This window comes from Cnephaeus nilssonii (assembly GCF_951640355.1).
Source record: "Cnephaeus nilssonii genome assembly, chromosome: 15".
Taxonomy (NCBI): domain Eukaryota; kingdom Metazoa; phylum Chordata; class Mammalia; order Chiroptera; family Vespertilionidae; genus Cnephaeus; species Cnephaeus nilssonii.
The window spans coordinates 41,875,271-41,901,193 of NC_137086.1; the positions used below are offsets into that span (position 1 = coordinate 41,875,271).

General features: G+C 41.0%; 1 protein-coding gene across 3 annotated transcripts in view; it reads right to left on the reverse strand.

The window, feature by feature from the left end:
* The window catches only part of ASPRV1 (aspartic peptidase retroviral like 1), a 112,198-nt gene that overhangs the window by 77,712 nt on the left and 8,563 nt on the right, over positions 1 to 25,923 (reverse strand). The window contains exons 4-7 of one of the 3 annotated variants that reach the window (XM_079791728.1): positions 25,385 to 25,649; positions 17,490 to 17,660; positions 7,198 to 7,316; positions 4,737 to 4,848 (exon numbers count right to left, since the gene is read on the reverse strand). The gene's annotated coding sequence lies outside the window, so the exon portion shown is untranslated. Of the gene's footprint in view, positions 1 to 4,736; positions 4,849 to 7,197; positions 7,317 to 17,489; positions 24,505 to 25,384; positions 25,650 to 25,923 lie in introns of those variants that run through there. The other 2 variants (XM_079791727.1, XM_079791729.1) reach the window with 2 other exon arrangements.

Sequence of the window (25,923 nt, forward strand, 5' to 3'; positions counted from 1 at the left end):
AAAATGAAGACGATAATAAGAGTGTATACTGGTTTCCTAGGGCTGCTGTAACAAAGTCTAGAAACTGGGTGGCTTCAAACAACAGAAATTTATTCTCTCAGTTTTGAAGGCTAAAAGTCAAAAATTAACGTGTCAGCAGGGCTGTGCTCCCTCAGAAGGCTGCAGGGAAGAATCCTTCCTTGCCTCTTCCAGCTTCTGATGGTTGTCAGTTATCTTTGCCATTCCTTGGTTTGTAGCAGCATAACTTCAATCTCTGCCTCCATCTTCATCTGGCCATCTTCCCTCTGGTATGTCTCCCTCTTCTTATAAGAACACCAATCATTTGATTAGGACCCACCCTAACCCAGTATGACTTCATCCTAGCTTGATTCATCTAGAAAGACCCTATTTCCAAATAAAATGACATTCATAGGTTCTGAGTGGACACTATTCAACCCAATATAGAGGATCTACTTCATGAAGAGAGTGTGTGTGTGTGTGTGTGTGTGTGTGTGTGTGTGTGTGTGTATATATATATATTTTTTTTGCTTTGAACAGTTCCTAGCACATAATATATGCCATCTAAGAGTTAGCTACCCTTCTTTATTATCTCTGGAAGAGAGTAGCTGCCATGGGATATGTGGATGCTCTACAATACAAGAATCATCCTCCCTCTATCTTGAGTCAGAGGCAAGCAACTGGATGGGACTAGAGTTCCAAAAAGAGCTAGTAAGGGCAGAATTATAACACAGTGAATTTATTACTATTCAATACTTCCTATCAATACCCCAACAATACTCCCAGGCTGCAGTGAGGAAATATCTGCTATAGTCACTTTATTTATTTCTTGAACACAGAACTTATTATTGCAAACTAACAATGCCCCTTCAAAATAGTCCCCAAATTAGGATCCACTTAGGAGGAGCCTCCAGAGCCAGTGGAGAATTGCACCAATGAGCAGAGCAGTCTCATCACTTAAGAGTCAAGTTGTTAGTTCTGATCCCAAACTGCTTTACACAGCATATTCATTCCACAGCTTAGCAACAGAATGATTATTGACTATTGACTGAGTTTGAAATGGAGATTTGCTATCTCTAGGATATCCCACTTTCAAATTAAAGGAGGGGAGAACAGATTCTCCTGAAGGAGAGCCCTTCCTCATTCTTGCTCCTACGCTTGATCCTTCTTCTTCAATAAATGGGTTTGGGAAACTACCCAACTAAAAAGAGCCAGCCCTAGCTGGTTTGGCTCAGTGAATAGAGTTTCGGGCTACAGACTGAAGGGTCCTGGGTTCGATTCCAGTCAAGGGCATGTGCCCGGGTTGCAGGCTTGAGTCCCAGTAGAGGGTGTGCAGGAGGCAGCCAATCAATGATTCTCTCTCATCACTGAGGTTTCTATTTCTCTCTCCTTCTCCCTTCCTTTCTGAAATAAAAGTGTTTTTTTTTTAAATAAAATACAAAGAAGGAGCCAGATCACAATTGCTGTCTTCATATGAAAATAAATCTCAGGTGGATTAAAGACTTAAAAATACACATATACACAAAGTACTCAAAGAGAATGGGTTACTATTTTTATAATTTTGAGGTAACAAAGCATGCCTTTTCTTTTTATTTATTTATATCTTTTATTCAATTTATTGGGATGACATTGGTTAATAAAATTATGTTTCAATGTACAATTCTATAATACATCATCTGTACATTGTATTATATGTTCACTACCCAAAGTCTAGTCTCATTCCATCATCATTTATCCCCCCCGCTTTTACCCTCTTCTACCTCTCCCCACTCCCTCTTCCCTCGGGTAATCACCATACTTTTGTCTGTGTCATGAGTTGTTTTTTTGTTTAGGGTTTTGTTGGTTTTGTTTAATCCCTTCACCTACCTCACCCAGCTCTCCCCCAACCCCCAATACCCCTTCCCTCTGACAGCTGTCAGTCTGTTAAAACATGCCTTTTCTCAAGATTGGTCTAGTAGCCCAGCCGGTGTGGCTCAGTGGTTAAGTATTGACTTATGAACCAGGAGGTCATGGTTTGACTTCCGGTCAGGGTACATGCCCAGGTTGTGTGCTCGATCCCTAGGAGGGAGGGAGAGGGGGCATGCAGGAGGCAGATGATCAATGATTCTCTCTCATCATTGATGTTTCTATTTCTCTCTCCCTCTCCCTTCCTCTCTGAAATCAATAAAAATATATATTTTTTAAAAAGATTGGCCTATCCTTGGAGAAGAAACCTGGGTTCCACAAGATATGTGATCAGTGCTGGGACCCTGCCAGCAGGCGAGGGGATCCCAAGGCAGGTGCTGGGCGTGGAGGCCATGGGGGCATAGGCGACCAAGGAGACAGAACTAAACCTCACATCACCCTGCTTGGCCCCGGAGGATGGCTGGTTAGCCAGAGACGGGTAAGATTCCTCAGGGAAGGAACAACCTAAGACAGGCACAGTTGCATAAGGGCCATTAGGAGAGAACTTGGGGGTCAACAGAGGTGGGGCACAGACCTTCACCCCCCCCAAGTTTGCAGGGGCCTGAACCCTCACCCCTGCTGAGGGAGATCTCCTGCCCCCATGGCTGCTCAGCTTCACATGCCCAGCTCAAATCGGGACCCAGGTAACAGAGACCTGGCCGACAGCAGATGCCCTCTCACTGCAACAAGACTTGATGGAGATGTCTTGCACCCATGATCCGGGAACTGGGGTCTATGATATCTAAATCCAGCCTAGCACCAGGAATGCTCAGGGTCTACTCAATAAGGCAAATAATCCTCTCCACTAATATTTACAGGGTAAAACAAGATGGTTGTTAGAGTATTAAATTTGACAGTAAAATAGTAGTCAAGTTTTCAGACCAATTTAAATTGGCCAATCAAAATAAGCAAATACTCTAGAAAAATCAATTGTACTGGACAAAAAAAGCTGTTCCTAAAGTGTTAACTAAAATTTTTATTGGTAGTTCATCTCATGGTAAAATTGCGTAACATATAATGAACCTAAAGCAGTCACATTTTAGTGCAAAAAAGTAAAATTTAAAAGCTATGAAGATTACAGCATAAAATTTCCAAAAGCCTCACAATATTTAAACCAAAAAAGGGGAGATAGTAGAAGAATATCATGTAAGGAAAAATATCCTGTAAATAAATTATATCTAGAAAATTTTTACTTTAGAAAATTAACTTTCATTTGTAATGCTAACAGCAAGACACCCAGGTAAAACATACATGGTGTCAAAACAAGCCAAAGAAAAATCGCTCGAGCAAAAAAATGAAAAAGGATCGCAAGTCAAATTTATAGAAAATATTCCTTTATTAACTTTTGGTCAAGAATATGTTTGTATATTTTCAGAAAACAACTCCGAAACCATGTGGATTCCTGCAACAGAGAGGAATTGACAGGAGTGCTCCAGCCATGAAGACAGAAGAGAAACAGTCCAGAGATGGAAGACGCTGACCATGCCTTGCCATACTAGCAGTCAGCAGATGTACGTCACTGCAGATTGCCCAGGACCAAACCAGAGAGGGTCGGACCTGCATTACCACCATTTGTCCACCATCCAGAACTGAAATATCATTGCTGTTATGAACACATAAACAACTGTTGGACACAGAAATCGGGACTCAAAAAAACTGTTGGCCCAGAAAGAAACTCACTATAGACTGATTCATTTGCCTCTCAGCATAACCATTATTGCTTGTCTCATTTTCGGTTCCTGTAAGTGTATTCCTAGTATCACATGAGCTCACTCATCTAGGGGAAATGATGAACAACATAGACTGAAGAACAAGAACAGCATTGATCAGACTGTCAGACCTCAGAGAGAAGGTAGGGGAGGGTGGGGACAAGGGAGATAGATCAACCAAAGGACTTGTGTGCTTGTATATGAGCCTAACCAGTGATCACGGACAACAGGGGGATGGGGGCATGAGTATGGGGGGGTTTGGGATGGGAATGGGGGGGAGGGGTTGATGACAAATATGGGATACCTTAATCAATAAAGTAATTTTTAAAAAAATAAAGAAGTAGAGTGTAAAAAAAAAAAAGATTGGCCTAGTAGCAGAGAAAATTATAAAGGAAAAGATTATTTTGATTACCTAAAACTATAAAACTTGCAGGCAGAAAAAAAACCTGCATATACAAAGATAAAAAGAATCTAGAAAACCCTCATATATCAAATTCTGCTTCATCCACATTCGCAGTAAATTTTATTCATGTAATCAGGAATCTGTTACCCGCCTTTCTTATCCTCTCTCTCTCTCTCTCTTTTCCTGTATAAAATGCAAAATTTAACTGGATGAATAACCCTTCTAGGTCTGGTATTCTAAGATTCTACAACTTAAGAATATTCACGCATGTTAATAAAGAACAAGGTAAAATGCATCAGTTTGGTTCACCATCAAAAAAAAAACAAAGATAAAAAGACATGACAAACTGGGAACAATTCTGCACCATACATAATAGTCAACACTTTACCTCTTACAAATTATTAGAAAAACATGACTGGGAAAATGTGCAAAGGACATGAATAAGTGATCCAAAGAAACAATATAAATGTCCAAAATACATCTGAAAAGATACTTCTGAAAAGATGTTCAATCTTTAATATTCAAAAAATGTAAATTAAATCATACTTATTGTGTGCTATATCTGTTATTCTTTCAACTAATTTTACTTGAATTAATAGATTTACTCCCCCATGAAATTAATATTATCATTATACCCACTTTACCCAAGACAAAACTGAGGGAAGAGACATTAAATAACTTACCCAAGGACACACAGTAAGTGGCTGAGTCAGAATTCACGCCCCAGAAGGCTGGCTCCAGAGTCACATTCTCAACTACTATGTTACAGTGACAAGACCATGTCTCACCTGTCAGCTGGGGGATACAAAAAACACACAACCCAGTGTTACACATAATATGGAGAAATTGGCAACCTTATGCACTATTGATGGAAGTTAACATTCTTAAGGGTAGTCTGGCTCCATGAATTGACAATTTAAATGTGCATAATCCTTTAACTCAGGCATTCCATTTCTTGGAATTTATCCTAAGGAGATAGATAAGTGTGCTAAGGGTATATACCAGGGCATTTATCACAGAATGTACATAACAACAAAAATATTGCAAATTAAAAACTTAATAGTTACACAAAAAGTCCAACAAATTCATTCATTCAACAAATATTTATTGAGCACCAATAGTGACTAGGAACTATTCTAAGCACTAGGTATACAGTAGTAGAAAAAAGGAGGGGGGAAAATCCCTGACTTCATGAAGCTTACATTCTAATGGATGGAGCATGTTACACAATAAACAAATACATTTTTAAATGTATATCAAGTGGTACTAAATAGTATGGAAAAAAAATAAAGGAGATAGGAAAGGAAGGAGGTTTGTTATAATTTTAAGAAAGGGGGTGTGTCAGGAAAGGCCCCATTGGTAATATATGAAATAAATAGATTAAATATTAGAGAACAAAATATATTATGGTATAGCAGCACATTGAAATATAATTCAACCACTTACTCTATACTAGTACTGGTTAACATGAAAAGATGTCCATAACATACAATTAAATGAAAAAAGGTCCTCACCACACACAAAAAATAGGTAACTATGTGTGGTGATGAATGTGGTAATCGTTTAACAATATATACTGGTATGTATATAAAATCATCACATTGTATACCTTGAACTTACACAATGTTATATATCAATTATATTTCAATAAAATAGGGGGGGGGAGGTAAAAAAGAAAAAAAAGGATTACAAAACAGTATTAAAGAAAAAAACCACCCTGACTGGTTTGGCTCAGTGGATGGAGCATCGGCCTGCGGAGTGAGGGGTCTTGGGTTCGATTCCGTTAAGGGCATGTACCTTGGTTGTGGGTATAGGAGGCAGCTGATCGATGTTTCTCTCTCATCGATGTTTCTAACTCTCTATCCCTCTCCCTTCCTCTCTGTAAAAAATCAATAAAATATATATATTTTTTTAAATATATTTTATTGATTTTTTACAGGGAGGAAGAGAGAGGGACAGAGAGTTAGAAACATCGATCAGCTGCCTCTTGCACACCCCCTACTGGGGATGTGCCCGCAACTAAGGTACATGCCCTTGACCGGAATCGAACCTGGGACCCTTGCGTCCGCAGGCCGACACTCTATCCACTGAGCCAAACCGGTTTTGGCTATGCTGATACTTTAAATGGGAGGGAGGAACAACACCGGAGACTGAGAATACCAAGCAAGGGTCCAGGCTGAGGGACAAACAAGTGGTACAGGTAATATATGTTTGTTCTCCCATCCACTCACTCATCCTCCTCCCACCTACACTTTGTTCCAGAAAGCATGTAAGGATAGCAAATCCACATACTATCCACCAGGTATTCAACTCTCCCTATCTTTCCTCATCTTTTTCCCTCCTCTTCCCAGAAGCCAGACCAGTGATAGGATGAAAGGGATAAAAGCTTAAGATCAAGGTAAGCTGAGGTGGCATAAGAAGGATGGAGGGAAACCCTCCCAGATCTGGATGGGATTCCACTAATTTCGGCACAAGGGAAACAGATTCTGAGAGGCACACTTCCACCCGGCAAACTGGTAACACTTAAAGCAAGGCTATCTGATTCAGAGTCCCTATTTCATCTACTTAACCACAAATGCCTTGCAGAGCAGCCAGGAGGTGACATTCACGGGAGGTGACAGGTAGCAGGCCAGAGCTATGTGCTTGGCACAAGTGCCTGTATCTCCCTATGAGCAGAAAATGACAGAGCTGAGCCCTTTTCTCTCTCTACCATATCCCTTTCTCCATACCTGCACCTAACAAGCTATCCTGGCTAAGTTGAACTCATGCCCAACCCCATACACTCACCACCTTGCCACAACTACCCTAGAGATTCACACACTTTTCCACTAAGATTCTCAAGGCTAGGTCCCTACTAAGAAAGTTGTCTACATAGACAGGTGCTGGGACCAGCCGGAATGGCTTAGTGGTTAAGCGTCAACCTATGAACCAGGAGGTCATGGTTTGATTCCCGGTCAGGGCACATGCCCTGGTGGTGGACTCATTCTCATGTGGGGCGTGCGAGAGGCAGCCCTTATCTCCCTCTCTGAAATTATAAAAATATATATATTTTTTAAAGTTGCCTAAAGTGACAAGACAGGCTAGTTTGTTTGGAACATTATCAGTCTGGGGTGAGGTTTTATGGGAGCAGATTACATTTCTCACCTGAGCATAAAGCCACAAACAAGAAACTGGAAGCTTCCCAAAGGTGGAATCCATGTTGCTATCCCCTATCTCTTTAGCCAGAGGGTAGGAGTGGAGGCACAGGAATAGAGGTAGGGGTCCTAGAGAAAGATTTAACTTTGAAAATATTTCTCACATACTCTCTTCTGTCACCTCTTGGGTACCTACTATATGTCAGGCCCTGGGTTAAATGCTTTCATATACTATCACCAAAATGAAAAATCACTTTTATCCAACATTCCTATTATGTGCTACTAAATTTAAGAAGCCTAAGGCACATGCAGATCCAGCTGTCCCGCTGACAGTTGAACACTTAGTCTACAAGTGTAAACATTCTTTACTAGTGAAGAGTACAAGATAAGTCAGAGGAAAACCAAAAGCAGTCATCTCTTCAGAAGAGGAACCTCCTTCTCTCATCTTCCTCGAATATGTAGTTTTTGAGCAACTTCTATTAAGCTCCTGACTAGAGGATATAACATAAGACATGTCTCCTTCTTTAAAGAATTTATTCTAGGCCAGTTTGGCTCAGTGGATAGAGCTTCGGCCTATGGACTGAAGGTTCCCAGATTCTATTCCGGTCAAGGGTACATGCCTGGGTTGCGGGCTCGATCCCCAATGGGGGATGTGCAGGAGGCAGCTGATCAATGATTCTCTATCATCATTGATGTTTCTATCTCTCTCTCTCTCCCCCTTCCTCTCTAAAATCAATCTATATATATATAAAGCCAGATACCGGAACAACTAAATGACCAGTTGCTATGATGCCCACTGGGGCCAGCGAACCAGCCCTATCAGGGGGTGGGGCCGGCTGGCCAACCCCCCAGGCCAGCCCCAACCCCAATGGGCTCCCACCACCCCAATCGGCCCGCAGCCCCTCCCCCCAGCCAGTTCTGCCCCCGATTGGTCCCCTCCTCCAGGCCAACCACCCATGGCCCCTCCTCCAGGCTGTTGGTCCCCCATCAGCCCCCACCACCTTTATCAGCCTGCGGTCCCTCCCCCCAGCCAGCTCCGTCCCCTATTGCTCCCCCACACACCAATCGGGGGTGGGGCTGGCCAGCCAACCTCCCACAACCTCTAGCCTCTGACCCCCAATCAGCCCCCGACCCACATCAGGAGCGGGGCCCACCGGCCAATTGCCCTTGGCCCCTCCCCCCAGCCGGCCCTCCGATCAGGGGCAGGCCGGCTGGCCGATCTCCCACTGTCTCCTCCTCCCGACAGGCCGGTCCGATCCACCCCGATTGGAGCCGGGCTGGCCAGACCCCACCATGCATGAATTCGTGCACTGGGCCTCTAGTAAAAATATATTTAAAAAATAATAATTTATCCCATTTAGAAAGACAAAATCAACACACAGAAAACATGTTATAAAAAGGGGGTCCCGAAATTTCTAGTGCATGGAACACAGAGAAGCACAGAGATGCTAGTAACACAAAGGGGTGGGTGAAGTAAGACAAATGGTGGTGTATCCTGACATACACAGATAGCTTTAATTTCAAACACAATCTCCCCTTTTTTTGTTGCATTCCTAATAAAAGATGTTTCACTTAAAGAAAAAAATCTCAAATACAAAAATCCAAAACATAAAGTTGAGGATCATTCACTAGACAAAAGGGATCCTTCTCTTTGCTATAAAGTTTAGAGAGATACAATTTAATAACCCCACAACCCCTCTCCCTGTTGCCACACACACACAATGTTTATGATCATATGTAAAGGGTGAAGCAAAGTACTTTTTACAAGTTTATAAAAGACAATATATTGACAGATGAATAGATAAAATGTAGCATATATCTAAAACTGAGTATTATTTATCCTTAAAAAGGAAGAAAATCCTGTCATGGTACATGGGTGAACCATCTCAAGGACATTCTGCTAAGTGAAATAAGCTAGTCACAAGAAGACCAATACTGCATGATTCCACTTTTATGAGGTATCTACAGTAGTCAAATTCATAGAAAGAGAAAGTAGAATGGTAGTTACCAGAAGCCATTGGGAGGGGAAAATGAGGACTTATTTAATGGGTATAAGTGTTTCAGTTTTGCAGGGTGGGAAGAGATTAACCAAAAAACATATATACATAACCCACAGACATAGACAATAATGTGGTAAAGGCCTGGTGTGGGGTGGGGGTTGGATGGAAAGGGGCAAGGGAGAGAGAAATGGGTGATATCTGTAATACTGTCAACAATCCTATATAATATCCTATATAATAAAAGGCTAATATGCAAATTGACCGAACAGTGGAACGACCGGTCACTATGATACACACTGACCACCAGGGAGCAGATGCTCAAAGCAGGAGCTGCCCCCTGGTGGTCAGTGCGTTCCCACAGGAGGAGCGCCGCTCAGCCAGAAGCCGGGCTCATGGCTGGTGAGCGCAGTAGCAGTGGCGGGAGAGGCACTAAGGATGTGGGAACACTAAGGATGTCCAACTGGGGAGCAGGCCTAAGCCGTCAGTCAGACATCCCCCAAGGGCTCCTGGACTACAAGAGGGCGCAAGCCAGGCTGAGGGACCCCGTCCCTCCTCCCCCAGTGCATGAATGTCGTGCACCAGGCCTCTAGTAAAAAATAAATAAAAGGAAATAGACAGGAGTGCTAAGAACTGAAGACAGAGATAAGAAACAAAGAGTCAAAACAGTTCAATGGATTTATCAAAAAGTAGCTCAGTGGTGATAGTATCAGTTTTATGAGAAGGAATTGCATCAGATTGTGGGAAATGGGACTGAGGAAACAGAAAGTGAATCAAACTTCTTTCAAATGTCTGAATGCCTTTACATTCATTTACCAATAACTGAACTATAACAAGAACAACTGCATACACACAAAGAGAATTCTATACACAAATGATAATTATTATTTGAGATTTAGAATTATACTTCTATGAATGCCCAAAGATAAAGACTTTTATTCTAAGAAGAAAAAAAAAAGAGTTTCAATTCTGGCAATCTGTTGCACAACATGTGCACATATTGTACACTACTGTATGAATGGTACACTTAAAAATGGTTAAGATGGCCCTAACTGGTTTGGCTCAGTGGATAGAGCGTCAGCCTGCGGACTGAAGGGTCCCAGGTTAGATTCCAGTCAAGGGCATGTACCTTGGTTGCAGGCACATCCCCAGTGGGGGGTGTGCAGGAGGCAGCTGATCGATGTTTCTAACTCTCTATCCCTCTCCCTTCCTCTCTGTAAGAAATCAGTAAAATATATATTTTTTAAAATGGTAAATTTTGTCATGTTTTTTACTACAGTTTTTTAAAAAGGCAATGCATATATGAGTAAAATATAAATAAATAAAAAGAAACTTCAGCAACACATAAAGATATTAAAAAACAAACTTCCAGAAGTAGTCTGGGTATAATAAATATAGAGTCCACCCCTTTTTCATACAAATACTAAAGCTAACAGGCCACAAACACTATTGTGCACCTTTAGTTTTCTGTTAATGATAGATCTTAAAGACTACTGTTCTTTTTTTTTTTTAATATATTTTTATTGAATTCAGAGAGGTAGGGAGAGAAAGAAACATGAATGATGAGAGATAATCACTGATTGGCTGCTTCCTGCACACCCCACACTGGGGATCGAGCCCACAATCTGGGCATGTGCCCTGACTGGGAATGGAACCATGACCTCCTGGTTCATAGGTCGACGCTCAACCACTGAGCCACAAGACTACTTTGTGTGTGTGTGTGTGTATCTAATTCTTTTTCAAAGAGCATAATATGATAATATCTACCATAATTTACTTAATTCATATCTTACTGATGTATTTTTAAGCAAAATGTATTAAAGGCTTTGTATACCAATTTTGCATATTTTTCCTCTCAACAAAAATGTTAAAATTTCATTCTTTATCCTCATAGCAACTATGAATGATGACTGAAATTTGCTTTGGTTTTAATAGTGTTTCACCCTAGCTCATTTCTGGTAGGCTGTATGTCGACTTTGTCATTATCACAAGGAATCCCCAAAGATATGAACTATTTGTTTATTTTAGAGACAGTGCAATGAAGTAGAATGAGTGAGGACTCTACAGATATATCGAGGTTCAAATCTCAGTTCTGCCATTTCCAAGTTAATCCATCTCTCAGAGCCTCTGGCTTGTCATCTGTAAATCAAAGGCAATACTATCTATCTCCTACATACATGAAATTACCATACAGGGCAAAAGTCCATTCAAGAGGACCAAAATGTGCCCTTACAGATTTGACTCAGTGGATACAGCATCGGCCTGTGGGTCCCAGGTTTGATTCCAGTCAAGGGCACATACCTTGGTTGCAGGCTCCTCCCCAGCCTGGGCCCTGGTCAGGGCTTGTGCAGGAGGCAACCAATTGATGTGCATCACTGTTGCTCTCTGTCTTTCTCTCTCTCTCTTTTCCACTCTCCCTAAAAATCAATGGAAAAGTATCCTCGGGCAAAGATTAACAACAACAAAAAAAGAGGACCAAAATGTTATCTATGTTGAACTAGCACTGCCTGGGAGAGTAAGGAATTGCTCAGAGAAGTGGTAAAGGACAAGAGGGAATCTGAACAGTTGATGAGAGAATAGGTCAGTGATGGCAAACAAATGACACGCGTGTCAGCACTGACACGTGTAGCCATTTCTGATGACATGCGGCCGCTAAGGCGGCCGCATGCCAAGGATGAAACATTTGCTGCTCCTGAGGATGAAACATTTGTGAAATAATGTTTTTTCCTCAAAGTGACACACTACCCGAGTTATGCTCAGTTTTTTGGCGAAGTTTGACACACCAAGCTCAAAAGGTTGCCCATCACTGGAATAGGGACTTCTGGCAGAGGCAACAACATATGCAAAGGGTGAAGGTTGTGCAGAACCACAAAGCACCAACACAGGTACGAACAAGGTGAAAGGCAATTGATTCAACAAGTACCTGAGTATCTCTATGCACTAGGCACTGAAGATACAACCATTCACAAGGTCCCTGCCTTCAAGGAGCTTACCCGATGTATTTTTAGGAGAAAGGAAAGACAAACTAAAAAGTTGTAAGTGAGCTAATGGAAGCAAACAAGGTGCTAAATAACCTGTGAGTGTGAGTAATATGGAGTGGCCAGAAAAGACCTCTAAGAGAAGATAATACTTAACTGAAACTTAAAGGCAAGGGAGCCCTGGCTGGTGTGGCTCAGTTGGTTGGGCGCCGTCCGGTGTACCAAAAGGGTGTGGGCTCAATACCTAGTTGGGAGTGTGCAGGAAGCAGCAGATCGATGTTTCTCTCTCACATCAATGTCTCTCTCTCTCTAAAAATCAATTTTTAAAAAATAATTTAAAAAGGCAATGGATAGTTAATGAGGTGAAGAGCAGGGTAGAGTTTTCTAGGCAGAGGCTATAGCACTGCAAAGGCCCTAAAGCCAGAGAGCTAAAGAAGAAGTCCAGGCACTTCAAGGGTGCCTGCAGGAGACAGACATAAGGGGGAAGAAGGGCTTGGAATAAGCCCTGAGAAACAGTTTTTGCTGGGCCTTGTAGACCATAATTTGGACAAAACTGTGCAACAGTTTATTCCAACCTGAGACATTTGGACTTGATTGTACACATAATTGAAATCCAATAGAGGATTTGAAAAGGAGAGAGACAGGTTGACAGGATGAGTTGTTTTATGGGAGGACAGTGGAAACTTTACAGAGGATGACCACAGTAGGAAGTGAGGACAGTTTGGAGACCAAATGAAGATAACCTATATTAGGGCTGGTCTATGTGCACAGGAAAAAGAGGCACCCCAGAGATAAATCTGAAGTATACCTGGCAGCCTTTAAGGTCTATATTCTAGCCTGCCTTCTGAATCCAAAGTTAATGCCTTTTGTAAATCCCAGAGATACTGACCTGCCGTGGGGGAGTCATAAAGACCCGCTACCTCATCTGGGCTCTGCACCTACTATGGCAATGAGAAGACAGGTACTGGTACACAGAGAGTTATCCATAGTCCCAAATGGATAACTAATGTTCCTAGGACCTTAGGATCCAAGGAAAGGGTTCAAAGCCCATTCCTTCCCCTTTAGAAGTCGGGGGTCAAGCAGACTTCTGTAAGTCAGAGTTTTTCTGCATATGACTGGTGTGTCAGAGTCACCAGGGAAGCCAATCAAAATGCAGATTCTTGCTTACCAACCCATACCTACTGAATCAGAATAGCTAGGAGACCAATAATCTGCATTTTAAGTAAGTATTCAGCTCCCCTTCCACAACCTTTGTCCCCATGGGTAATTCTAATGCATTAAAGCTTCAAAATCATAGCTCTAGAAAGAGGGCTAATGGAGGAAGGCCCTCACTTGAAGCTACCTGGCAATATCAAAATTAGGGGACTATGGCATTGGCCGCTGTGGTTCAGTTGGTTAGAGCATCGTCCAGTATACTGAAGAGTGGTGGGTTTGATTCCTGGTCAGGGCACATACCCAGGTTGTGGGTTTGATCCTGTCAGGGCACCATCAGGAGGCAACTGATTGATGTTTCTCTCTCTCTCTCTCTCACCCCCTCTCTCCCTTCCTCCAAAAATCAATATTTTTTTTAAAAAAAAATTAAATTAGGGGACCATGTAAAGTCAAGAGTCAAGCTGGGCATAAAAAGAAGTGTCAGAATGGATTATGAAATTTGAAGGCCACCAAGTAGAAAACAAGTAGTAGGACCTCAGAGCCTGGGGCTTAGAGAACAGAGGAGTCAAAGTTGGGAGCACTCACACTCTTGGGGAAATCACTAACAAAGGCCATGATCTCCAGCTCTCTTAGATTGGTTTTCCTAATAGAGCCCTAGGATAGAAGTACAAATGCCTAGCCTTACATAGGTCTTAGACTGCCCAGTATAATACACAATAATCCATCCAACCTTCAAAAGAGAACACACTCCTCCTCAATAAGTACTGTTTCTATCCCTTAGCACCCACCATTATGCCAGCTATTACTCTGCAGAAGAGCTCTAGGCTACACAGAAAAACTCAGAGGGCTAATGACAAGCACTATTCTACTTGACACATCAGAGGCCCCTAATGCTGACAAACTCAAGAACCATTCCAGGTCAGAAACTTTGAAGTCCACTGCCTACACACCTTCAGATTCTACCATCTATGTACACCCAGCCATTCTTCCACTACTCCTTAATATGCCTCACCTATGAGAGTACCACCCTATATTCTACACTATCATGTCCCTCCCCAAAATGGAGAGAGAAATTCCACAGTCAGGCTAGGCAGAGAGCCCTGAATTCCTAGGCTGCTGCGGCCAGCTCCTATGCCTGGTTTGGTGAGAGGACAGCCTGAAGGATTGCTCACCCTGCCTGACGGGAATACCAGTATTGCTACAGGCTTCTATACAGGAATCTTTTTTCAAAGATGAGTTATTTGCACCTAGTATATTTAAAAAGAGTGAAGGTTGGCTCCTGGGAGCAGAAACTGAAGTAGGGAAAAAGTTAACCTAGAATTTCTGGAGGAAATTAAGGTAGGATTTGATTGTATATAGCACATAAAATACCAATATGCAATCCAGCTCAAACCCTTGTAGGCCTAACTACCTAATGCTTCTTATAACCCAAAAGTTGTTTCCACACTAAAGAGCTAAGAATGCTAAAGATGATTTGAGCAACCCCCAAGATTATTTATGGTCCTAATCCTGACTTGCCTGTTCTGTCCCTTCTTACACTCCACCCACTATCCTGATTCTTTACATCTCTGACCTAATGATTCAGCTTCCTGTTTCATCTTTGCCTCACCTTATCCCTAAGGCCTTTTTGCTTCCTTCCTTGCTTAGGATTTTACTCCAGTCTGTTACTCTGCCATAAGCCACTAAGAGTACCCAAATCCTCAACCTCTGTCCTCTTCATTCATGCCCCCTTCATGGACAAGTTCCCTGCCAGGCTTACTCTGATTTTATGAATATGTCTCAGACAATGAGTATATTAGATGGTTCCTCTCAAGAATATTAGATGGTTCAGATAATAAGCCAGGGCCAAATGGCTTGACATTCTAAGATACATTTTGTTGCCCCTTAGGTGATACCCCTGGTATTTCATCCCTCCTACCCACCACCCCCACCTCAAGGGATTCTTCCAGCCCACAGCAGCTAGGACTAAGAGTACATAAATTGATGGTGGGCAAGACATGGGCATTTACCCGACAGAAACTACAGTCTAGTTAAGAAGACAAGCAAGTAATTACAATATGAATGATAATTAAAGGCAATACTTGAAAAACTGTAAGATTAAGAAGGCTAATAAGGTGAAATTACACCTAAGCTAAAACTTGAAGGATAAATAGGAGATACTCAGGCAGTGGCAAGGCATTTGAGAAAGAATATTCTAGGGAGAGGGAACAGTATATGCAAAGGTCCTGCAGCAAGAAAGCACATCTGAAGAGATGGGATGGGATGAGGAGTAGGGAGGCCAAAGTAGAGGGTGTACTAAGAGGCAGATGGTGCTGGGAAGATCAAGAAGGGCCTCATAAGACATATGGAGCTGTTCCATCATTCACTTAACAAGTATTCATTGAGTTCCTACAATGTGCCAAGCACTGTCCTCAGAGAATTTATATTCTAACTGGAGGAGACTATAAACAAATGTGTGAATAAACCAGAAAAATATCATATTGCTAAATGCTACACAAAGGACTGAAAGAGGTGATGTTATGAAAAGTATATGGGAAGCTACTTTAGAATCATTGGAAAGTCAGGGTAAGGCCTCTCTGAGATGACATTTAAAAACAAGTATCTCAGCTCTGGCCGGGGTTGCTCAGTTGTTAGAGCACTGGCCCACCCACCCGAAGGGTCTCAGGTTCGATTTCTAGTCAAGGGCACGTACCTGAGTTACAAGTTCTACCCCTAGCCCCAGTGGAGCCATATGTGGTTGGGGCATATTTGGGAAGCAACCAATCAATGTCTTTCACATCAATGTCTCTCTCTCTCTCTCTCTCTCTCTCTCTCTCTCACTCCCTTCTCCCTCCCACCCTTCCATTCTCTCTAAAAATCAATGGGGAAAATATCCTCAGGTGAGGATGAACAAAAAAACAAACAAATGGGTATCTCATTAAAAAGAAAACAGTAATTCAAAGATCAAGGGAAAAAACATTCTAGGTGGGGGTAATAGTACATGCAAAAGCCCAACAGAAAGATCACTGAAGATTTTTTAAACAGGAGAGTTAAATCACAATTATTCTCTCTCTCTCTCTCTCTCTCTCTCTCTCTCTCTCTCTCTCTCTCTATTTTTTTGGTTAATCCTCACAAATTGAACCTGTGACCCTTCAGTCCGAGGGTTGACGCTCTATCCACTAACCAAAACAGGCTAGGGCTTACATTTTATTTTTATATATTCTTAAATATGTTTTTATTGATTTCAGAGAGAGGAAAGGAGAGGGAGAGATAGAAACATCAATGATGAGAGAATTACTGATAGGCTGCCTCCTGCACGCCCCACACTGGGGATCAAGCCTGCGACCTGGGCGTGTGCCCTGACTGGGATTAAAACCGTGATGTCCTGGTTCATAGGTCGACGCTCACCCACTGAGCCATGCCGGCCTGGCTAGGGCTTACATTTTATAAAGCTTAGTCTGGCTGCAGTGAGGAGAATGGAATGGAAGTGGGAGACGATAAAATCAGGACTGGAGACAGAGACTGTGTGGGAGGAGGAGGAGGAAGAGGAAGAGGAATAGAACAACAACAGTAACAACAACGAAGACAATGACAACTAAAAACTAAGACTAAGAAGACAAAGAGGGGGGTGGGGAGAGGAGGAAAAAGAGGGAGGGGAGGAGAATGAGGAGCCAACTGTGTTGATAACAGCTAACATTCACATAGCATTTACTAGTTGCCAATCCATCCCTAAGCAGATATTCACAGATACTCCATTTTACAAATAAGGAAACTAAGGTACAGAGTAGTAACAATGAAGAAGGAAAGAAAGCATTCCAGAAAAAAGGATTCAAGAAATATTGGGGAGGCCCTAGCCAGTTTGGCTCAGTGGATAGAGCGTCAGCCTGTGGACCAAAGGGTCCCAGGTTCGATTCTGGTCAAGGGCACATACCTCGATTGCAAGCTTCTTCCCGGCCCAGGTCCTGGTCAGGACGCGTGCAGGAGGCAACCAATCGATTTGTTTCTCTTACATTGATATTTTTCTCTGTCTTTCCCTCTCTCTTCGACTCTCTCTAAAAATCAATGGGAAAATATCCTGAGGTGAGGATTAAAAATATATATATATATGAGGACAAGTCCTAGTGATAAGCTTGTTGTCAACTGTGGAAAGGGAAGGGAGGACTTAAAAATTACTACTAGGCTTTGGGGCTGTTTACCATGTGACAGGACACTAGATGAGAAGAAGCAAGTGGGGAAGAGCAGGAGACTTCATTTTATCAAGTCGGCAAAACAATCCAGTGGAGTTGTCCATAAAAGTAGTTGGAGAGAGATTTGGGCATCATCCATGTGTAGACGGAAACTGAAGCCATCAGAGAGATTGGGATCACCTAGGGAAGAATATGAGAAAAAGGGGGGGAAAGGCCTAGGAACAGAATGCTGACAATGAAATCACAAGAACCATTCATAACAAAAAAAATTGGAAGAACCTTAATGACTCTTGATAGTAAAATAGCTAAATAAAATACAGTATATCTATTCTATGAAATATTATACAGTAGCCAAAAAGAATAAGTATCTTTTGTTTTAATTCTTACCTGAGAATATTTTTTCCATTGATTTCTAGGGAGTGTGGGAAAGTAGAAGGGAGGGAGGAAGGGGAGAGAGAGAGAAACATCGATTGGTTGCCTCCCGCATGTGCCCCTACCAGAGCTGAGGAATCTGCAACCAAGGTATGTGCCCTTGGCCCAAAACTGAACCCTTGACCCTTTGGTCCATGGGCCGGTGCTCTAACCACTGAGCAAACTGGCCAGGGCAGAATAAGTATCTTTATGTACCAACATGGAATACTATCAAGGCATACTACTGAATCAAAGACAGAAATACCACAACAATACATAAAATGTAACCCTATTTGTATAAATAAATAAAATACAAAAATTATACTTTAAATTTTTTCTGGCTCATACATATATATACAAACATACAGAAAAAGGTACACTCCAAACCAACAGGTTACCTCTGAGGAATAGAAATAATTAAAATGTGGGAGCAGGAGTATTCAAAATATCTATGTTCTGATTTTTTAAAGATCTGTTCTTTGTAAAATTAAATAGCAATTTTTCAAAAAATGGGAATTTGTACTGACTTCTCAACTTTGCTGTGAACTAAATTATTCTTAAAAAAAAAAAAAAGCCAAAAGCTGGTTTGGATCAGTGGATAGAGCGTCGGCCTGCGGACTGAAGGGTCCCAAGTTCGATTCCGGTCAAGGGTATGTACCTTGGTTGCAGGCACATCCCCAGTGGGGGGTGTGCAGGAGGCAGCTGATCGATGTTTCTCTCTCATCGATGTTTCTAACTCTCTATCTCTCTCCCTTCCTCTCTGTAAAAAATCAATAAAATATATTGAAAAAAGAGAAAAAAGAAAAAAAAAACTTAATTTTTTTTAATGGGCAGAAGAGGGAGCCTACAAAGGACATCCTTTGCTTCAGATACTAAATTTTCTGTCCCTTCCAATCCCACACTGGCCTTGATGTTCTGATCTTCTGGCTTTCCATCTGCCCACATCTGTAACATTAATACCAAGCCCCGTAATTCCATGCTCTATTCTGATTCCTTAAGCCTGGCCACTAATCCCCTAGCCTAGGCAGAGCCCCAGGAGAGGAGGTCAGATACCAAAATCCTATACAAACATGGGAGAATGAGTATAGATGCCAGCATGAAGGACAGGGATCAACTAGCCTTGCTGGCCAGCAGAAGTGCCAAAGGAGAAAAGGTATTTGAAAGTCTGAAAGCAGCTTTGCAGTGCTGGGGAATGAGGCTAGGGGACAGTCAGGCAAAATCAGGCGGAAGTAGTATGGGGTAAGCTGAAGAAAGAACCAATTGCACTTATAAAAATTCCAAGTGAAGTACTGTAATATGGTGAAAACCAGGTTTACAGTAAAGGGAAGAGAAGCTACATTCTGTGAAGGGGTCAGGAGCAGAGTATGTGGAGATATGTGTCTAGGGATATCTAGAAGAGTCACCTCATATCAGAGCAGTAATTTCAGGAGGCACAGTATAAAAGCTGGAGCAACAGAAAACAGCCAGGAACTTGGCTATCTCCTGAAAAGAGGTTCTACAAATGAGGAGAAAAAATACTGAATAAAGCCTTCCCTTCTGTAAACCAAAGACAGAGATCGTGGCAGATTTCTAGAGATTGTGCTCTTAACTTCCAACTTTCTGAGGATGAAAGACAATATATTTGGTCTCCATGTTTTCCTGGTTACCCAACGAAATGATACTGCCTAGGTCTTACGCAAGGCTGATTCACCACCAATTAGTCTATATCACAGCCTGCTGAGCCTTATGTCTCACGCATTCACATACCAGACAGCTCTAGAAAGAAAACAACCTGGTGTGAGCTGTCAAAGTCCTCTCAGGTACCCAACCTCACCCTCTAGGGTAAGTTTCATTTCAAAACTGAAAGGGATTGAAGGGCTGGGGAAATCCAAAGATCAACAGAGCTAGGAATAGGTGATTCCCAGTAAAACAGGGTCCCAGGCTGGAACTCAAAACAGAAACCAGATCACTGATAAGACACAGTTTATGATATCTGTCTCCAAGCCTTCAGATGCCATTTTTATGTTTTCCAATATATACAAGAGAGCATGGCCATGATTATCCAAATTCTGATAACTAAATATCTAATTCTCCAAGTGTTCAATCAACTTCCTGGCTTTATTAAGTTTTAGAGCTTTGGGGTAGCTCCAATAACTGAGATACTAGGGAACTGGTGAATTTTGCAGTCCTTCAAATGGACCACATTTTAATTATAATGAATTTAATCATTTCTTCTTCCTTCGGCAAAATTCCTCTCTCACTAAAAAATCTCCAAGTTGTTCATGATGGCCCTCCCATTAGAGCAATATCCAATACAATGAAAGTCTAACTCACAAAGGAGTCAGGCTATTTGCTTGAGGTTCATTTTAACTAGTTTAGTGACCTTGGGCTCAGTTTCCTCACCTATAAAATAAGGAGCTGGAAACAGATGGAAGGAAAGCAATAAAGCTTCTTTGAACTAAGAAAAGACTTAAGTTTTTAAGTCTAAAAGGTTCACCAAATGGCAAGCAAGTGTTATTTTAAAAAGACACACACCTAAGGATATCATGGCGAAACATAAAGCACAAAGAAAAATTTACAAACTTCCAGAAAGAGAGAACAGCTTATTACTTACAAAGAAAAAAGTATCCTATTGGCATAGGACTTTTCATCTGTATCACTAGAAACTGAAGACAGTAAAAAGCTGCATACAGACTTTGTAGAGACTAGTACTATTCAAGAATGCTAAATCCATACAAGGTATCATTTATATACCTAAAGGTTAAAAGGACATATAAGGACCTAGAAAGTATTACCCATGTCCCTTTTCTAAGAAAATCACTCAAAGAAGTATCCTAGTCAAATTAATATTAAAAATTGGAACAAAGCTGGAAAATACAAAGTATACAAAGATGTGTTTCCCCTCCCCTCAAAAAAACCTTTTCATGAGGTTGTAGCAGATGACTTCTGATGGCCTTTGCAAGTACAGGCAAAAACTGCCCTGTACACAACCGGCCCAGGCAGTCCGGGTTTGTGAGTCGTTCGTCACCTAGTGGTTTGATGAAGTAAATGCAGTTTCATCAAGTGCCTGGATAAACCACCAGCCATTTTGTGAGCTCTGACTGTGTACAGGGCAGCAACCTGATATTCTAGAGACTACAAGAGTAGGAGACTACCGCCAGTCTCATATACAATTGTATAGATTCAGCTCATTATCCATTCATTCCCCCAAAATATGTGAAGGGCCCACACTTTGTGCCTAACTAATCACAAGAAGCATAAATTTGTTGCAAGGCTGTACTTACAAAGTAGTAAGAGATAGATTGCTTCTGTGCAGACCAATCTGAATTGAATGCAAGTTTAGATGCTACAAGAAAACTGCAGCCCTGGCCTGTTTTTCTCAGTGGTTAGAGTACTGACTTGGGGACTGAAGGGTCATGGTTTCAATTCCTGGTCAAGGGCACATACTGGATTGCAGGTTCGATCCCTGGTCGGGTGCTGGAGGGAGGCAACCAATTGATGTGTCTCTCTCTAGATGTTTCTCTCTCTCTGCCCCTCCTTCCATTCTCTCTCTCAAAAAAAAAAAAAAAACCTCTCTAAAAAATATCCTAGGGTGAGGATTAAAAAAATTTTTTTAAAGAAAATTGTAAATATGCTTTATAAATACAAAGAATGTCTCCCAACATTCACAAGATTGGCATGTGATAGACTGTATTTCTTCTGTATGGTTCCAGGGGACAGGCCTAAAACGGATAAGTTATCTAATTATATTACAATTCAAAACAAGAAATAACTTCCTACCAATGAGAGCTATTCAACAATATAATGGGACTCCTCAAGAAGTGATGAGTTCCTCAGCAATGGAAGTATTCAAAAGGAACTTGGATGGTCATCTGCCAGGGAATGACAGAAAGCATTCCTGTCACTAACTGGATGGCAATCTGGAGACAAGGAGCTTGACTGTATTACTGCACAGGCCCTTTCCAACTCCAAGGGTCTATCATTCTAAATAGAACAAAAACAAAACAATCAAACAAAACCCACTAATAAATAGTCCTCCCTCTGCTTTTTTTTTTCCAGCTCCAACCAGTCATTATAATTTAGTGGATTTAATACCACTTTCCACTTGAGTAAATGTAGACAAAGTATTTAACTCTATTTGCTTCACTTTCATTAACTGTAAATATACAAGTACCTATCTCATAATATTACTATGAAGATTAAGTAATATAATGCTTTGTAAAGTACTTAAACAGTGCCTGTCACATAGAAAGTATATAAAACTAGCATCTTGAAAAGGAAAGTGAACTGGGGAGGTAAGGGGTAGTTTGGAAAGTGAAACCTAAATGTGCTGCTTGTTTTAGTTATCTATACCCAACCCTCAACCAAAGCATTCCTGACTGTTGCTGGCCAGAGGCAAGGTTCCCTTGGCAACCATCCTCAAAAAAGAGATCAGACCTACCTTCTTCAGGAAGGCAGCTCACTCTCTGCCCAGAAGTCTGGCATCTTCCCTGCACAGAGCAGACTCCCTAAAACCTCACAAATACCACTGCTTCAAAATCAAGAAGCTGAGCTACTATTACTCTCCTTATTTCATATGATCAATCACAGAACATCAGAGGTAGGAGGGATCCATCTCAGAGACGGTTCAGAGCGACACATTTGCTTAATGAATGTGGACAATATGGCTGAGAAAAGTGAAGTTCTGGACCAGGCAAGTTGGTGATAAGGTCAAGACAAGATCACCCTGGCCGGTGTGGCTCAGTTGGCTGAGTATCATCTCATGCACCATAAGGTCGCTGGTTCGATTCCAGATCTGGACACATGCCCAGGTTGTGGGCTCGATCCCCAATGGTGGGTGACCAGGAGGCAGCTAATCGATGTTTCTCTCTCTTTCCTTTCCTCTCTGTAAAATCAATAAAAATAATAATAATGAGGAGGAAGGTCACAGGCCCAACACTCAAAATCTTCCCATTTTTTCAATGGGAAAAACAACTGGTCCTACTAAGCCACCAGGCCCATACTTTACACAGGTAAGGGAGGAATAGGAGTAGTAGAGTGTAGCGGTTAAAAGCATGGATGCTGGAGCAAGATTGCTTATTCAGATCCGAGCTGTACCACTTACTGTGTAATTTTAAGCCAGTTTCCTAACCTCTCTTTGTTTCTATAAAATAGCGATAAGAGCAACTATTTTACAGCATTATTTTAAGAATTAGATGAGATAATCCATGTAAAATGCATGGCACACAGAAAGTGTTCAACGTATACATTGCTCTACTTCTCATCATTACCAGGTGTATTAAGAAGAGAAACAAATCATACTAACAAGAGACCAGACAAGCTTCTACCTCTAAACCAAAGAACACTGGGAAGGGCACAGGTGTTTATTCAGCTGTTTCCTGGCCAGGAAACACCCTATGGGTTAGTTATGGAGAAGACCATCATTAACCCACCACTCATTCATTTTTTTGGACCTAGGTAAGAATCAACTCAAAGAATAACCAAGCACATGCTATGGTGATAAGATGCTTAAGATAACAAATGAAGATTAGTTAGGTCCAAACCCAAACCTAACTTTTACATCTATGTTTACCTCAGGTTGGACAAACTGCAGTTCTTCTCCAGTCTCTTCCCCTCAACCCATGAAGGTGGTGTATGTAATGTAATGGTTAAGAAAGAGTTCTGAAGTCTGGCTGCCTCAGAGCAAATCCCATAATTTATTTGCTGTGTCACTTAAGCAAAAAAAAAAAACCTTACCTCTCTCTAAGCTTTGTTTCTCCATCTGTTAAATGATAACAATTATTTTAATTATGATAACAGCTGACATTTGGTGAGCATTTTCTATGTGCCAAGCCCTATGCTAAGCACTTTATATGGCTTACATTATTTTAATCATTACAACAATTTTATAAAGAAAGTACTATTATTACCCTCACTTTACAGATACAGATGAAGAAAATGAAGTATTTTTCTTTTCTTATTCAAGGCCACATGGCTAGTTGCTGGCAATGCTTGGCTCCGTGGATAGAGCCAAGCATTGGCCTACGGACCAAAGGGTCCCAGGTTCGATTCCAGTCAAGGGCATGTACCTCGGGTGCAGGCTCCTCCATGGTCTGAGCCCTGGTCAGGACTCGTGCAGGAGGCAACCAATTGATGTGCTTCTCTCAAATCAATATTTCTGTCTTTCCCTCTCTCTTCCACTTTCTCTAAAAATCAATGGAAAAATATCCTTGGGTGAGGATTAAAAAAAAAAAAAGCTGAAGAATCAGTGCAACAGGTCTGACCTCAAAGTCTACGTTCCTTACTCCTAACACTGTTCTACCTCTCATAGCACCTGCCTCATATGGTTATGTTGTTAAAATAAGACAATCCACAAAATGTGCTTAGCACATTGCCAATTTCATCAAGGTTAGCCATTACTATTATTGCGATTATCATAATCACAGACTCCTTTGAACCTCTCTCAAATTCTACAGTCTCCTGAGTTCCAATTTCATCTAAAGGGAAATAGTTGTTTTCTTTTCTAGATACCAACTCACTGGGCAGCAAGGAGTGGGGTTCTAGCATTTCATTTCTCTCATGCAATATAGGGATAAGCATCTGAGTAGAGAGAAATATTTTCTATAAACAACTATTCTATAAAGCAATATATGAACAAATATGTGATACCTTAATCAATAAAGAAATTAAAAAAATAAATGGCAGGAATATTTAAAATAAATATATATATATATATATATATATATATATATATATATACATACATATATATATATTAGTCTTTGTTTTCAAAAAGAAAAGCTTCATTGTTCTCATTAGAAAAGAAACATGCTTATTAAAATTATTCTTTCAAAATAAAGCAGAATATTCAGTACTTGCTAAAAAAGAAAAAAATTATCTGCCCTTTACCATCTTCTCTTTTCATTCTCCTAGTCTCAAACCCATGTTTAGTCATTTAACCCTCACATTATCTCTATTTGACAAGTGCAGAAACTGAGGCGTAAGACCAAACGGCTAATAAGTGGATAGTCAGGAATTCCGGAAAAGAATTTTCAGATATGGAAGAAGTAAAGATAGTAAACTCTTGCACTTATCCTGAGAGGAGGTGGCTATGACAGAAGGTTCTTAGGAGGTACCTAAAAATAACTAAGACTGATAATGGGATTTTTAAGAAACTCTTGCTATTAACAAGGAAAGACCAAATACAAACTATAACCCAAAAGCCAGTAATGCTAGGTAGCTATCATCAATCCTGTCCTCCAAGAGGCAGTGCAATTACTTTTTTGCATTTATTGTATTTTATTTCAATCAATTTAAAACTTATACCTAATCTTATTTTTTGAAAACTTTTAGCTTAACTTATATATGTAAATGTACTTTTTCTGCTGTAAATTTTATGAAAGCTAAATACAGACCAAATATTTCCAATGAAAATTTAGCACATTTTTTTTCTTTCAGTTTCAGCAAATTATTAAGTCTGACAAAGCAGGACTTTGTCTCTGAAGACATCCATACTCTCACACACCAGTCCTTACCTCCCCAATTCCAAAATGATGTAGCACTTTATCCTGCTAGAGAACACAGTACTGTTTGGTCATTATAATAATTTTTTAGACTAAGAAACTTGAGGGCAGCCCTGGCCAGTGTGTCTGTTGGTTGAGGGTTGTCCATGCACCAAAAGGTCACTGGTTAAGATTCCCAGTCAGGACGCATGCCCAAGTTTCAGGCTTGATCCCCGTAGCGGGAAAGAGGGGCTAGAGGCAGCCAACTGATGTTGCTCTCACACATGGATGCTTCTCTCTAAAAAAAACAAAAAACAAAACACCAATAAAACATATTTTTTTAAAAAGAAAGAAACATGAGGGCAAGGACAACGTCTTATTCATACAGATCTTCCTCTCCTTATCCCTCTATGTGGGCTCAATCCCCTGTGGAGGGCAAGCAGGAGGCAGCCGATCAATGATCTCTCTCTCATCGATGTTTCTATCTCTCTCTTCTCCCTTCTTCTCTCTCTAAAAAATCAATTAGAATGTATTTTTAAAAAGAGCAAAGGAGGACGAACATTTAGAAACTA